Genomic DNA, 11,711 nt, shown 5'->3' on the forward strand with positions numbered 1-11,711 from the left:
TATATATGAATTGAAACAAAAATAGAAAATCACAAAAATAAAATGTGTTGGGATAATAAAACAAGAGCCGCTTCTTGAAAAAAGAAAATGAGAAACATTGATACAACTGTGGCAAATGGAATAAGAGGAAGAGGAGGTTAATTCCAATACTAGAAATGAGAAATGGAATGGGATTCTGAGAGGATAATATTCAACCCTGAGTAGAATTACTTTTATTTCAGAAAAGGTCCAGTCAAGCAAAAACCTGGGGAAAGAAAGGGAAGGAAAAAAGAGGAAGAGAGACAGGGGAAGAAAGGAAGAAAAGGAAAGGAAGGGAGAAAGAAAGAAAAATAAATGTCTCAATGGATGTTGTAAACTATCCAATAAAACAATTCTCTTTAAAATCTAAAAACAGAAATATAAATTTATTAAGCCATATACTCATGGCCTTTGATGACACTAAGAACAAGAAAACCCATTAACACATCACTGTTTAGCGGTTCTGGCCAACACAATAAGATTATTTAAAAAATAAAAATAAATAAAATATGTCATATTACTTATAAAAGACAGACAGCAGAAATTATTTTAAAAATTATTTCCATAAATTCTAATTTCACTTACAGTGTTTTGACAACATTAATAAAATACTAAATTTTACCTGAAAGAACAAGCAAAGTAGACAAGGAAATTCACAAAGGGCAATAACAAAATAGTAATCTTGACAGATATTCAATATATTTGTAAACAAAACAAAGTGTCATTGCTGAAAGAAACAAAGGTATCAACTGAAAAACAGAGGAAGCTCCTGAAAGAACTCAACTCCCTATTAACTATCTTTTATTTGCAGACACAGAAACTGACTCAAGTTAATTCTAAGAAGCAAGGCCCTGATGTTATTGTCTCTTCTTCTTCTTCTTCTTCTTCTTCTTCTTCTTCTTCTTCTTCTTCTTCTTCTTCTTCTTCTTCTTCTTCTTCTTCTTCTTCTTCCTCTTCTTCTCCTTTTTTGTGAAAATCTAGGAAATTTAGGCTGGAGAGGGAAGAAGATGGTAGGGACTTAAAGTGCCTTTAAGGAGGAGGAGGAAAGGGAGGGGGTTGGAGATTTGATTGTGTTATTTGAACAGCACTGGTGAAGCTCAAACAAGGGAGGTAGCAAGCCATGCAGGCCTAAGGGAAGAGCATTTCCAGAAAAACAGCAGTTCCAAAGTATTTGGATCAGGAAGAAATGCAATTTACTTGAGGAAAAGTAGTGCCAGTGTTGTAAAAAAACAGTGTACCAATGGTGAAAATAGTAGAGTAGAAGCACAGAGAATGGAAGAGAGGAAGTAGTCAGGAACCATATCACTGGAACCTTTTTATCTGGCAATAAATAAAAGTTGTACTCCTTAGGAGCATACTTCAGAGCAAACAAGAGTAACGGTTTTGATAATACTAAGCAACAATAAAAATACATAACTAACAATTTCATATTTGTACTATAGAAATAGAATAAAGGAGATAAGAATGTAATAGCTTGCACATTTATTTATACATAGAGTTTTCACCTGAGACCGGAACACACACACACACACACACACACACACACACACACACACTCTTTATACACCTAAAAGTGGTTTAAGCTGAGACTTGGCAAAGTGCTTTGGCACAAGTAAACTAACTGGAAAGGTCTAGTAAAATATTTAAAGTGCAACTTAATCAATCAAGCATTGAGTAAATAAATCCAATTTATTTGTATTTGAATTTACACTCAGGAAATTACCTAAAATGGAGACAATGGACTCCCTACAGCTTAGTCATCTATAGTGCTTTCTCTTCGGTTCTGAGAGGTATGCTAACCCCTCGGTAATTATCACTTTCCAGCATTTTGTGAAAGCTTAGAGGATTTAAATAAATTGAGGAGGAAGGGGAAAGAATAGGGAGAGAAAAAATGAAAGAGAAAGGAAGAGGAAATGGAGAGATTTCTTCTGGCATAGGTCTACAGTCAGGACCCCAGGTTCCTTGAATGGTGCACAGAGATTGCTAGGTATCTGTGCCAGAAATGGAGAACGGATAATATTCAACTCCAGGAGCAGACTCAACTCCAGGAACCCATGGAGGCAGCTAAATGTGCTGATGTTCAGGAACCAATACTTACAGGGTACCCCACAGGTCTGTGAAAGAGCCCTTGGATACCACAAGAAAAAAAAGTTTCCACAAGTATAATCACAGATTAGATAGTTAGACAGATTAGAGGAAGGATAATAACTCCATGACCTGATAATTACTGAAATAAACGAGACATTCCTGCAATCAGACTGTGTCAGGTAAGACCTAAACTCAGTATTAGTTTGATAAAATGGGAAATTACATACACAAATAATTAGCTGTTAACTTTAATACATTTGTGTCCAAGGCAAGATAAGATACAAAACTGAAATCTTCACATGTTCAACTAGAGTAAGACACATGTAATTGGAAAAGGTAAGGAAAAGTTATATAAAGGGTTTAATCACCCTGGACCATTTTTATCCACTTCATTTACTATTCTCAGACAACTCAATTGCAGCTTAACGGTAAGATAACTAAATTTAGCCCAATTCATAAACTGAACAGATTCCCTGTGTTTGATCCTTTTCAGTTAAAACTATAGGTCCAGTACAAATCAAACAGATGTCAAGGCTTAGTTCCTTTGGAACCTTAACTTGCTTTACTACTGTGGCTGAGACAGATATGGCTACTTTACTGTGACTATAGGCCAGCCAAATGGGAATGGGGGCCAAATGAATCAAATTTTCCTTTTGATCTCTCAACAGGAGATCCACAGGCACCAGGCCTTATTCTATTAACTCTCTCTGCTTCTCCAACTGCAGGCAATGATACACAGGGCCTGCTTGATGCTTGCAGGGGTGTCTCATCAAACACAGGCATTTTAACAGCTGGCTTCCTTGAGATGTCCCTGGGCTAGGTAAAGACACTCTGAGGCAGTGTTCCTTCTGCCTTTGCTCCATGCCTGGAGTGAATGCATGCCTATTCCTCAATTGGGGCAAGAAGCCACAGCTCTCTACTCACTAAATCCCCCGTCTGGTCCAAATTCACATCATAGCTTCTCCATCAACTTCTTCACAGCAGGCTTTTGGAGCCAGGCTATCTTAGATCAGTACAAGAGGCACTTTGGAGAGTTCAGCAGCATAGGAACCATACCATAACATAGCCATTCCAATCTGAAACACTCTAAAGATTATATGTATAGTAGAGCTTTCGAACTTACAAATAACATGAAATACCAAAATAGGTTATTACTTTACCTTTTTCCACCTCTCTCATTCTCTCTCTCTCTCTCTCTCACACACACACACACACTTTTTATATGTTAAGGCAACTATATGAAAAACAGGTAATAGATGTTTAAATAACATCTCTATTTTCAGATCAAACAAAACTGTACTTCATGTATTTAAAACAAAAATACATAAAATACCCATTGATTTCCCTAATTCGATATTATTGAATAATGCTATAATTTGAAATTTTGTTTTTAGTATGGTTTTTAACTTTCATTGAAATACTTGCTTTAGACTTACTGAAAGTAGGATTGACTTTTTTTTTTTTTTTAATCTCCTACTTTTAGATTTGGGGTGGGGGGTGGTGGTGATTGTTCAGAATCAGATGTGTTCACAGTAATGGATGCTACTTCCAGTAATTCTAGTTGAAGGGGATCCAGTGATACCTGAATAACAACTTATGTTTCAGGAGGTAATCCTTCTAGCAGCTTAGGCTTCTTAAACATTTGATGACACTGGGTCTTGTGCTCCCTTTTCTCTTTGAAAGTTAAAAACTGTAGCCAACATTTGGAACACTGCTGAAAACTCTTTTCCCAGTACCCTCTATAATGACGTCGGTATGGTGCTGCAGTTTTAATAATTTTGAGACAAAATGGGCAAAGCAAATTCTTACTGTTACCATGGTATGCTCTGAAATGTGCATCCACATCTGCAAAAAATGATGATCTGTAACTGCAAACCTGGCATACATAGGGCACAGATTTTACAGACTGTGGAGGGCTCCTGGAGAGTGTGGACCCTTTCAATGTGACACTGCAGCTGGAAGGGAGTAGGAAACTGGTGGAGGCAATGCTGGCAGGTTGTGTGGTTTTTCCCACTGTCACCTCTCTGCCTCTCAAGTTTCTAACGCTGCTTCATGTAATTCATAAACTTAATTTTTTAGGACTTTCAAGCAGCTGAGGCAATTAAAGGCTGTGTGAGTCTTCAGTTCTGGCTGCCCATCTCCTATACACTCTCCATAGTAGAAGTCACAAAGTAACACAATCAGATTTCATTCTGTGGGATCAACAATCTTGTTTTGACTTGCTAAACTTGGAAAGTCAGTTTTTGTGTCTGGTGTGCTTTGCTGAGTAGTCACTGTATGAAAAATACCTGAAGGGGATAAAGCTAAACAATGTTCCACTATAATGCCATCAGTGATTTAGGCCTTTTGGGATTTGTGCTGTTTGTTTCAGAAGTGGAAATTTCAGTTTGATACATGAGGACTTTTATTCATATCTCTTGCAGAAACTGCTTTTTCTAATGGATGTTGCAACAAACTTGTGAAGGTAATCAAAGGAGAACATAACTCAGAAAAGCTATTGGGCACTATTTGTGCTGAAATATTCTTATAATCAGCTTCAGACAAAGGCTCAATAATAATAGGATTAGCTGTTGATCTTGATTCAGAGTCAGAAACTGGCAAGACAGACTTTGCTTCTGATGTAGGATTCACATGAATAACAGGCTGTAATTTGTGAGTGTTATCTTTCCTGAAGTGACCATACCTTTTTCTCCTTGAACAAGACTCTGGGGTAACTCTTTTCAGTATGTTTGAAATGACTGGTTTTGAATTTGAGGTCATCCCAACAAAGATCACACCAGCATCTTCATTTACATGTTCCACTCCAACCAAGATCAGTTCATCATCATCATCATCTACTTGTTTGGTTTCTCCCTAGCTTTTCTGTAGTTCTGGCTCTTGTTCTTCACATAAGATAAATGGTGGTTCCATATTTTAGATACTTTTTTATTCTTGGAGGGTGTGTCCACAAGCCCCAGTGCTTCCTTTATACAAAGAGCCACACAAGTATGAACATACTGCATATTAGTTAAGTTCAGAAAAAATGTACTATTTAATTATCTCCAAAACTCTAGGGTAGCTATAAACACCTTTCAGTTCAGTTCAGTTCAGTCACTCAGTTGTGTCCAACTCTTTATGACCCCATGAATCGCAGCATGCCAGGCCTCTCTGTCCATCACTATCTCCTGGAGTTCACTCAGACTCACCTCCATCGAGTTTGTGATGCCATCCAGCCATTTCATCCTCTGTCGTCCCCTTCTCCTCCTGCCCCCAATCCCTCCCAGCATCAGAGGCTTTCCCAATGAGTCAACCCTTCTCATGAGGTGGCCAAAGTACTGGAGCTTAAGCTGTAGCATTATTCCTTCCAAAGAAATCCCAGATTTAATCTCCTTCAGAATGGACTGGTTGGATCTCCTTGCAGTCCAAGGGACTCTCAAGAGTCTTCTCCAACACCACAGTTCAAACGCATAAATTCTTCGGCACTCAGCCTTCTTCACAGTCCAACTCTCTCATCCATACATGACCACAGGAAAAACTATAGCCTTGACTAGACGGACCTTAGTCGGCAAAGTAATGTCTCTGCTTTTGAATATACTATCTAGGTTGGTCATAACTTTTCTTCCAAGGAGTAAGCGTCTTTTAATTTCATGACTGCAGTCACCATCTGCAGTGATTTTGGAGCCCAAAAACAAAGTTTGACAATGTTTCTACTGTTTCTCCATTTATTTCCAATGAAGTGGTGGGATCGGATAAAGACTGAGTGTCAAAGAGAGTAAATGACAGCTGAAAAACCTATGACTGCAAGTCCACATGACTCTAGAATCATGGCTTTATCCCATATTGACTTTAATCTCTTCTATTTTAAAAAAAACAAAGAAAGAAAAAAAAAACCACTGATCATTAGGTGAAATCACATGTTACGGATGAGTATTTTTTAAAAAGTACTATTGTACAGTGTTGACAAACATGAATTTTGGAGTCAAATAAGATTAAGTTCGAATTCTAAGTTAATTACACACCAGCTGTATCTTTTTGGACAAATTTATAACTTTTAAATGTGTTTCTGTATCTTTTGTGTGTGTGTGTGTGTGTGTGTGTGTTTCTGTATCTTAAAGACAGACATGTTTATTTCTTACACTTAAGGTTAACAGCTCTTTTTGAAAAGCATAAGCTGGGGGGCGGTCCTAAGATGGCGGAGGAATAGGATGTGAAGACCACTTTCTCCCTCACAAATTCCTCAACAGAACATTTCAACACTGAGGAAACTCCACAAAACAACTTCTGTACGCTGGCAGAGGACATCAGGCAACCAGAAAAGCAGACCAGTATCTTCAAAAACAGATGTTTTATCATCGGTGCTGTATAGATGGAGAAGTCTAGAGCCTACTGTAAAAATAAAACTGAAAACCAGAAGCAGGAGGCTTAAGTCCAAAGCCTGAAAACATCAGAGAACTCCTGAATTCAAGGAACATTAAGCAATAGGAGCTCATCAAATACCTCCATACCTACACTGAAACCAAGCTCCATCCAAGGACAAACCAGTTCCAGAACAAGACATACCACACAGATTCTCCAGCAACACAGGGACACACCCCTGAACTTCAATATACAGCCAGCTCAAAGTTACTTCAAAACCTTTGACGTCTCATAACCCATTACTGATCACTCCACTGCACTCCAGAGAGAAGAAACCCAGCTCCACCCACCAGAACTCCAACATAAGCCTCCCTAACCAGGAAACCTAGACAAGCCACTGATACAACCCCACCCACAGTGAGGAAGTTCCATAATAAAGAGAACTCCACAAATTACCAGAATATAAAAAGGCCACCCCAAACGCAGCAATATAACCAAGATGAAGAGACAGAGGAATACTCAGCAGGTAAAGGAACAGGAGGGTTGCCCACCAAACCAAACAAAAGAGGAAGAGATAGGGAATCTACCTGAGAAAGTATCCCGAATATTGATAGTGAAAATGATCCAAAATCTTGAAATCAAAATGCAATCAAAGATAAATAACCTAGAGACAAAGATTGAGAAGATGCAAGAAAGGTTTAACAAGGACCTAGAAAAAATAAAAAAGAGTCAAAATATAATGAATAACGCAATAAATGAGATCAGAAACACTCTGGAAGCAACAAATAGCAGAATAATGGAGGCAGAAGATAGGATTAGTGAAATAGAAGACAGAATGGTAGAAATAAATGAATCAGAGAGAAAACAAGAAAAACGAATGAAAAGAAATGAGGACAATCTCAGAAACCTCCAGGACGATACAAAATGCTCCAACATTCGAATTATAGGAATCCCAGAAGAAGAAGACAAAAAGAAAGACCACGAGAAAATCCTTGAGGAGATAATAGTTGAAAACTTCCCTAAAATGGGGAAGGAAATAATCACCCAAGACCAAGAAACACAGAGAGTTCCAAATAGGATAAACCCAAGGCGAAACACCCCAAGACACATATTAGTCAAATTAACAAAGATCAAACACAAAGAACAAATATTAAAAGCAGCAAGGGAAAAACAACAAATAACACACAAGGGGATTCCCATAAGGATAATAGCTGATCTTTCAATAGAAACTCTTCAGGCCAGGAGAGAATGGCAAGACATACTTAAAGTGATGAAAGAAAATAACCTACAGCCCAGATTACTGTATCCAGCAAGGATCTCATTCAAATACAAAGGAGAAATCAAAAGCTTTACAGACAAGCAAAAGTTGAGAGAATTCAGCACCGCCAAACCAGCTCTCCAACAAATTCTAAAGGATATTCTCTAGACAGGAAACACAAAAAGGAAGTATAAACCCAAACCCAAAACAATAAAGTAAATGGTAACAGGATCATACTTATCAATAATTACCTTAAACATAAATGGGTTAAATGCACCAACCAAAAGACAAAGACTGGCCGAATGGATACAAAAACAAGACCCCTCTATATGCTGCTTACAAGAGACCCACCTCAGAACAAGGGACACATACAGACTGAAAGTGAAGGGCTGGAAAAAGATATACCATGCAAATAGAGACCAAAAGAAAGCAGGAGTGGCAATACTCATCTCCGATAAAATAGACTTTATTTATTTATTTATTTTTTAGGTGTGTGTGATGTATGTTAAAGTTTATTTATATTTTAAATCTATTATAATTCCATTTACAGTATGCTTAACTGGGATTTCTCTTTTTTTTTAAATTTTAGTTTTTTATTTTTTTAATTTTAAAATCTTTAATTCTTACATGCATTCCCAAACATGAACCCCCCTCCCACATCCCTCCCCATAACTGGGAAAACTGGTCAACCACTTGTAAAAGAATGAAACTACTGTATTGGTGTTTTTCTTTCTGGCTTACTTCACTCTGTCAATACAGTATACTAACACATATATATGGAATTTAGGAAGATGGCAATGATGACCCTGTATGCAAGACAGGGAAAGAGACACAGATGTGTATAACGGACTTTTGGACTCAGAGGGAGAGGGAGAGGGTGGGAATATTTGGGAGAATGACATTCTAACAAGTATACTATCATGTAAGAATTGAATCGCCAGTCTATGTCTGACGCAGGATGCAGCATGCTTGGGGCTGGTGCATGGGGATGACCCACAGAGATGTTATGGAGAGGGAGGTGGGAGGGGGGTTCATGTTTGGGAATGCATGTAAGAATTAAAGATTTTAAAATTTAAAAAATAAAAAACTAAAAAAAAAAAAGAATGAAACTAGATCACTTTCTAACACCGCACACAAAAATAAACTCAAAATGGATTAAAGATCTAAATGTAAGATCAGAAACTATAAAACTCCTAGAGGAGAACATAGGCAAAACACTCTCAGACATAAATCACAGCAGGATCCTCTATGATCCACCTTCCAGAATTCTGGAAATAAAAGCAAAAATAGACTTTAAAACAATGGCTGTGAAAAGAGACAAAGAAGGCCACTACATAATGATCAAAGGATCAATCCAAGAAGAAGATATAACAATTATAAATATATATGCACCCAATATAGGAGCACCGCAATATGTAAGACAAATGCTAACAAGTATGAAAGGGGAAATCAACAATAACACAATAATAGTGGGAGAATTTAATACCACACTCACACCTATGGACAGATCAACTAAACAGAAAATCAACAAAGAAACCCAAACTTTAAATGATACATTAGACCAGTTAGACCTAATTGATATCTATAGGACATTTCACCCTAAAACAAAGAATTTCACCTTTTTCTCAAGTGCTCATGGAACCTTCTCCAGGATAGATCACATCCTGGGCCATAAATCTAAACTTGATAAATTCAAAAAACTCGAAATCATTCCAACCATCTTTTCTGACCATAATGCATTAAGATTAGATCTCAATTACAGGAGAAAAACTATTAAAAATTCCAACATATGGAGGTTGAACAACACACTTCTGAATAACCAACAAATCACAGAAGAAATCAAAAAATAAATCAAAATATGCATAGAAACTAATGAAAATGAAAACACAACAACCCAAAACCTGTGGGACACTATAAAAGCAGTGCTAAGAGGAAAGTTCATAGCAATACAGGCATACCTCAAGAAACAAGAAAAAAGTCAAATAAATAACCTAACTCTACAACTAAAGCAACTAGAAAAGGAAGAATTGGAGAACCCCAGAGTTAGCAGAAGGAAAGAAATCTTAAAAGTTAGGGCAGAAATAAATGTAAAAGAAACAAAAGAGACCATAGTAAAAATCAACAAAGCCAAAAGCTGGCTCTTTGAAAGGATAAATAAAATTAACAAACCATTAGCCAGACTCATCAAGAAGCAAAGAGAGAAAAATCAAATCAATAAAATTAGAAATGAAAATGGAGAGATCACAACAGACAACACAGAAATACAAAGGATCTTAAGAGACTACTATCAGCAGTTGTATGCCAATAAAATGGACAACGTGGAAGAAATGGACAAATTCTTGGAAAAGTACAATTTTCCAAAACCGAACCAGGAAGAAATAGAAAATCTTAACAGACCCATCACAAGCACGGAAATTGAAACAGTAATCAGAAATCTTCCAGCAAACAAAAGCCCAGGTCCAGATGGCTTCACAGCTGAATTCTACCAAAAATTTCGAGAAGAGCTAACACCTATCCTCCTCAAATTCTTCCAGAAAATTGCAGAGGAAGGTAAATTTCCAAACTCATTCTATGAGGCCACCATCACCCTAATATCAAAACCTGACAAAGATACTACAAAAAGAGAAAACTACAGGCCAATATCACTGATGAACATAGATGCAAAAATCCTCAACAAAATTCTAGCAATCAGAATCCAACAACACATTAAAAAGATCATACACCATGACCAAGTAGGCTTTATCCCAGGGATGCAAGGATTCTTCAATATCCGCAAATCAATCAATGCAATTCACCACATTGACAAATTGAAAAATAAAAACCATATGATTATCTCAATAGATGCAGAGAAGGCCTTTGACAAAATTCAACATCCATCTCCAGAAAGCAGGAATAGAAGGAACATACCTCAACATAATAAAAGCTATATATGACAAACCCACAGCAAACATTATCCTCAATGGTGAAAAATTAAAAGCATTTCACCTAAAGTCAGGAACAAGACAAGGGTGTCCACTTTTACCGCTACTATTCAACATAGTTTTGGAAGTTTTGGCCACAACAATCAGAGCAGAAAAAGAAATAAAAGGAATCCAAATTGGAAAAGAAGTAAAACTCTCACTGTTTGCAGATGACATGATTCTCTACATAGAAAACCCTAAAGACTCCACCAGAAAATTTCTATAGCTAATCAATGTATATAGTAAAGTTGCAGGATATAAAATCAACACACAGAAATCACTTGCATTCCTATACACTAATAATGAGAAAGTAGAAAGAGAAATTAAGGAAACAATTCCATTCACCATTGCAACGAAAAGAATAAAATACTTAGGAATATATCTACCTAATGAAACTAAAGACCTATACATAGAATACTATAAAACACTGGTGAAAGAAATCCAAAAGGACACTAATGGAGAAATATACCATGTTCATGGATTGGAAGACTCAATATAGTGAAAATAAGGATACTACCCAAAGCAATTTACAAATTCAATGCAATCCCTATTAAGCTACCAGCCATATTTTTCACAGAACTAGAACAAATAATTTCAAGATTTGTATGGAAATACAAAAGACTTCAAATAGCCAAAGCAGTCTTGAGAAAGAAGAATGGAACTGGAGGAATCAACTTGCCTGACTTCAGGCTCTACGACAAAGCCACAGTCATCAAGACAGTATGGTACTGGCACAAAGACAGAAATATAGATCAATGGAACAAAATAGAAAGCCCAGAGATAAATCCACACACATATGGACACCTTATCTTTGACAAAGGAGGCAAGAATATACAATGGAGTGAAGACAATCTCTTTAACAAGTGGTGCTGGGAAAACTGGTCAACCACTTGTAAAAGAATGAAACTAGATCACTTTCTAACACCATACACAAAAAATAAACTCAAAATGGATTAAAGATATAAATGTAAGACCAGAAACTATAAAACTCCTAGAGGAGAATATAGGCAAAACACTCTCCGACATAAATCACAGCAGGATCCTCTATGATC

At 36.9% G+C, this 11,711-nt stretch overlaps 1 pseudogene; it reads right to left on the bottom strand.

Annotated features, from left to right (window-relative positions):
• Nucleotides 1-875: 875 nt before the first annotated feature.
• LOC138431244 (zinc finger protein 280B-like) lies at nt 876-5,016 on the bottom strand (annotated as a pseudogene).
• Between the last annotated feature and the right edge of the window lie 6,695 nt (nt 5,017-11,711).

This window comes from Ovis canadensis, chromosome Y (assembly GCF_042477335.2).
Source record: "Ovis canadensis isolate MfBH-ARS-UI-01 breed Bighorn chromosome Y, ARS-UI_OviCan_v2, whole genome shotgun sequence".
Lineage (NCBI taxonomy): Eukaryota > Metazoa > Chordata > Mammalia > Artiodactyla > Bovidae > Ovis > Ovis canadensis.